General features: G+C 45.3%; 1 protein-coding gene across 2 annotated transcripts in view; it reads left to right on the top strand.

The window, feature by feature from the left end:
• gbe1b (glucan (1,4-alpha-), branching enzyme 1b) overlaps positions 1-4,781 on the top strand; it is a 228,502-nt gene extending 223,721 nt beyond the window's left edge. For both annotated transcript variants that reach the window (XM_063204808.1, XM_063204809.1), the window contains one exon: positions 1-4,781. This exon is cut by the window's left edge and continues 617 nt beyond it. The gene's annotated coding sequence lies outside the window, so the exon portion shown is untranslated.
• Positions 4,782-5,233: the final 452 nt, after the last annotated feature.

Raw genomic sequence — 5,233 nt, 5'->3', positions numbered from 1 at the left:
ACCCACCCATTACATACCATGTAATGAGAACCCAATTCTGTGTCTCCTCTCTCCCTGGGCCCAGGACAACTGACCTCTTTGTGCCCCACTGTCAGCATTCCTGACATGAAGGCTTGTGTGTGATTTGTTTGCAAAGTCACACACTTTACTTAGATACTTAACTTATGCCACCTCCATGCCCCCTCGCGGCACTAATTGCTCATACAGGTCCGTGTCTTTGGCCAGGCTAGCTGTGTGACAGTTAAAGTCACATTAAGGATGCATTGTTGTTTGGGGTTGGGGACGCGCCAGCGATGTGGACAACACCGGCGACTCAAATTACTCCCTTGAGGTTTTTGTTGATGGCCCTGATTGGTCCGGGTGCATTCAGTGGCTGTAAGCTAAATTTAAAAAAAGCTGCATTTTTCATGAGGATTTGTGGTAGATTTTTTTTTCTTCTTCGTTTTTTTCTGCAACAAGCAACAGATTTCTTTGAAATCTGTTCGGCCTGACGTCAAGTGGAATTTTGCAAGATCAATCAGTGCCAACCCAGTTTCTCGTCTGTCCTACCAACAGTTGTCTGACAGACCGTCAGAACAGATTAGTAATGAGCTTGCGCAAGATTGCTCTGATGATGGAAACACATTTTAAAGCATCACACAAGTCCAATTACAACTCACTTAATCTCTCTCTCTCTCTCTCTCTCTCTCTCTCTCTCTCTCTCTCTCTCTCTCTCTCTCTCTCTCTCTCTCTCTCTCTCTCTCTCTCTCTCTCTCTCTCTTTCTCTCTTTCTGTGGTCTCTGTGTGCAACAGGAAAAGTAGTGAAAAAATAACAAACATATATAGCACATACATACATTTTCTTTATGGCAGAGACGTTATAGGTTATGGACTTTTTTATAAAGGCTGTTAACCTTTGATTTGGTTTCCGATAGCATGATGGCAATGGTGCCTCACAATGCAAACTGTTCCTCCAGTGGAACATTGTAATTCTCTTAACTATTATTGCTCGTGTAGTGCCATACTTAAATACTAGCAGTACACTGCTACAACATTACTCAGAGCATTTAGGAATACATCATGACTTAGTTACTGTATTGCCATTCTGTTAACAGCTAATTTGTAACAGGAGGCATGTCACAACAGATCAAGAGGTCTACACTAATAATGAGGGGTAAAGGGCGCAATGCCCTCAGGGGTTGCGACCATACCGGATAACTTAATCAAATTGCAGCTTTTACAGACAAGGTATTAGTGGGCTGTATAATGGAGGTGGATCAGAGACTATCTGCAGTCAGATGCACACAGCAACAGCTGGTGTGTGTGGAGAAGGAGGTGGAGAGCTTCAATCACTCTCCCATGGGCCAGAGTTGTTTATCCTCTCTTATTCTCTCTCTCCTGTCTGCTATCACTTTCTCATACTTTGGATGGTGGCCCATTCCCCTTTTCTTTGCAGTGGAATGAGAGTTACTGGCTAGTCTTGTCTCTGGTAGAGAGCAGGTCATTTCATATGACTTGCTGAGGGTCTTGGCCCATCCCTGCCCTGCAACCCCCCCACCCCCTTGCCCTGCCCTGTACAGAGCTATGGAGAGAGAAAAGAACAGACGTAGCGAGGTTGTGCGGTGAAGTTATGACATTTCTGTGGTGGTGGCGGGAAAAAAGACACAGAATGGACTTGAGATTGAACGAGTTGGCCTCTCCCCTTGTTTCTTAGCGGAGATAGGAGAGAAATTCAACACCGGTGTCCGCTCTGACCCAAACCTCAGATTTTGTAGCGCCCATGCCCTGAACAGCCAGACCAAAATACACTTACACGGGCAAACATCACTTGCAGAGACCTCGCCAATGGCAACTTTTTAAAATAAATTTTATATAAAATTTGGGTTGAATTCGGATACCACAGCTAATACCATGGAAATGTGGTCAGTCGCTCAGACTCTTGCCCTTTAGTTTATAAGTAACTGCCCTGATACGTAGATATCAATAATCCCTATGTAATCAGTAAGAACGAACCTCACCTGACAGTCTCCATCCATTGATTTCCTAATTCATTTGTTTATTTTTTACTTTTAATTTAATAATGTTTGCGTCCACCTTCACTGTGTTTACTACTGATGAGATAATGCACCACTATAGTTCACGTGTTGACCAGCTTCACTGTGTGTGTTTTTATATGTCTGCTGATGTTTTGCCCTCTTCAATGCAGCTTTTAAATAAGGTCAGTATTTGAATACAGTACCAGGGACATTACGGAAGTGTTTTTGTTTGTTTTATTTCTATTTTTTTCCTATATGAATACCATTTCGAAAAAGTTGGGGGAATATAGCAACTTTTACATTCTTGCGTGCAATTCAGTGTGATCAGTGCACTTTGAAATCTAATGTATTGTGATTCTTTGTATTCGTGGAATGTGGAGGTTGTTGCGTAAATTATGAAGATTGATTTACTCTGCCTTAATGTTAGACTAAATCGGTTTGACAATATCTCGTTACCATTTCTGCAACCCTCTGGGAAAAGCTGTTCACCTGGCATCTGTTATTAAAAATAATTCATAATAATTAATGGGGAAAGGGAATTGGAATGTGTAAACAATATAATTAAGCTATTTTTTTAAATGATCTATTTTTAACAAAAGAAAATCCCACTGAATTTCAAATACCTCTACTGGCAGGTTAAACTAATTGCCTTGTTCTGTGTTGTGTTTTTATTTGTGCGTTTCCAGGCAGCCTGTGATATCTAATTCATTTGATGTTCAATTTCAGTGTTATGCGTTGATGAAACATGATGTCTAATGTATTGCCCATGCATCGCTGTTGCACTTGTGTCGAGTCCATCCGTCACTTTGAACCCCCAATGTGTGTATGTAAGCAGACGTCTTGGGAGGGGGTGTTGGCAAAGACGCTGGAATTGTCTAAGTGTGTGTGTGTGTGCGTGCGTGCGTGCGTGCGTGCGTGCGTGCGTGCGTGCGTGCGTGTGTATTAGTCCAGTCAAGATGAGGCGCTGCGCCAGTCCATCACGGGGTGTGTGTTTGTGTGTGTGAGTGTGTGTGTGTGTTCCCCAGCACAGCTTTGCTCAGCGTAGTGCTGTGCCTAACACAGATATGAGCTGCGAGCTACAGGATCTGATAGGCCGTCTGCTCTTGTCTCGTGCCAGCATCCATAACCAGCGAATATAAAGCTCCCCTGCTCATCACATCACACTACCCATCACATACATCATATACAGTATCCATCCACCTCTATGGCTATGTGTTTCCATCCCAATCCCTTCCTCCCTCCTCCCACCTCTCCAGCTCTCCCCCTTCGCTCCTTCCTTCTCCCTCTCTATGCATCCCAGATTTCCTCTCTCCCTCTCTCTATCTGCCTCTACGTACATACATCCATTTCTGTCACTTTATCTCACTTTCTCTTCTTAATCTCTGTCTTTCGTTATCTCTCCCTTCACCACCCTACCCCACCCCTTTCTCTATCCGTTTGTCCTCGCCTCCCCTCCCTACCAGCTGATCCATAGAGTCCCAATGGAGAGGCCAGATTAACTGCGTACATAAATACATTAAAATCATTACCCGTAAACCCTAGCGTGACTTTCCCTGGGCGTCTGACGCTGCCACCCGGCCCCACCTGCCTCTATCTTTCGTCTGTATCCCTCTCCCTCTCCCTCTTTCTCTACTCTTTTTCTTACTTTTTCTCTCTCTGTCTTTTTATTTATCTCTCCATATTCTTCTCTCTCTAACTCATTAGCTCTGTCTATATCTCTATCTCTCCTTTTATCTCTTTCTCTGTCTTTTTATCTTGCTCTATCTCGCTTTCTCTCTCTCTCTCTCTCTCTCTCTCTCTCTCTCCCTCCCTCTCTCTCTCTCTCTCTCTCTCTCTCTCTCTCTCTCTCTCTCTCTCTCTCTCTCTCTCTCTCTCCCTCCCTCTCTCTCTCTCTCTCCCAGCAGGTGTGATCTCCTTCCCCTCCTCTCCTCTGTTCCCCTGGCTGCTGTGGTGTGTGGTGTTGTGCTTGGGGAGGAGGCAGAGGGCCCGATAGGCTTTTCCGCTTTTGTATCCCCGTTAAGCTCGTTAGCCGGCTAGATCCTCATTGCCGTGATGCGCAGGCCCTGATGGACTAGCAGAGGTGGGCCACTGGCGTCTACTGTGTGTGTGTGTGTGCGTGTGTGTGTGTGTGCGTGCGTGTGTGTGTGTGTGTGTGTGTGTGTGTGTGTGTGTGTGTGTGTGCGTGCGTGCGTGTGCGTGCGTGCGTGCGTGCGTGCGTGCGTGCGTGCGTGCGTGCGTGCGTGCGTGCGTGCGTGCGTGCGTGCGTGCGTGCGTGCGTGCGTGCGTGCGTGCGTGCGTGTGTGTGTATGAGTGTCTACGTGACTCACATCCAGCTGCTCAACCTTACCAGACTTACTCCGTCCTGTGGTGGCTTAGAGGCAAGAACATTTTTGTTTACTTGTTTAGTTCATTTTTGTTTTGTTTAGTTGTTTGTTTTTGGGATTTTTGTTTGTTTGTTTTGTCTTCCTTTGTGCTGAGCTGCTTTCCTGTGGGTGGGTGGGTGGGTGTAGCCTACCAGTAGTGTGGCAGCTCCTATCCCACTAGTGAGTTTTTCTTTTCTTTCTTTCTTTTTTTGCATGGTGACCATTACATCCCAGAGGTCACGGCTAGTGGTCTCACCAAAATAACTGTGGTTTCTTTTTTTTTCTTTTCATTCATGTCAGGTGATGTTACAGGCTGATGTGCCACGAAACTGTATGTTAACGCAAACACGCATTTGTAATGACTGAAGAACAACAAAAATACAATAAACAAAACTGCATACAATCGATTTTGTTTTGAGCATTATTGTCTGTACAAACAGGGCTGTGGTCAAAATAGCTGTTGACTTAAAATGTTGCCACGGCCTTTCATGTCTCTCTCAATATCTGGCGGACCGGTCTTGGCTGAACATGCCCAGCCAGATTTGTTTTGACCTAGTCCAGGCCAGCGTGCAATGTAATGATGACCCAATTCTGGGGCCTCCTTCCGCCTAGCACGGGCCCAACTGACTTTGTTGTCCTCCCCTGTGTACGAGTATTATACACCCTCACATGTTCAAACTGCACTTCTGCTGTCACGCACAAGAGAGAGCATCACGTGTGTGGAGAACGCAAAGATCCCCAACTGCCCCGCAGCAAAGATTTCAATCAGCAGACATGGCAGCTAATTGATTCCCAATCGCTGCATTGTGCAATTCATTAAATTGCCATGTAGCAGCATTCCTTTAATAGACAGAA

Source organism: Engraulis encrasicolus, chromosome 8 (assembly GCF_034702125.1).
Source record: "Engraulis encrasicolus isolate BLACKSEA-1 chromosome 8, IST_EnEncr_1.0, whole genome shotgun sequence".
Classification (NCBI taxonomy): Eukaryota; Metazoa; Chordata; class Actinopteri; order Clupeiformes; family Engraulidae; genus Engraulis; species Engraulis encrasicolus.
The sequence above is the reverse complement of the archived record's forward strand: the minus strand, read 5'-3'. Positions and strand labels throughout refer to the sequence as shown.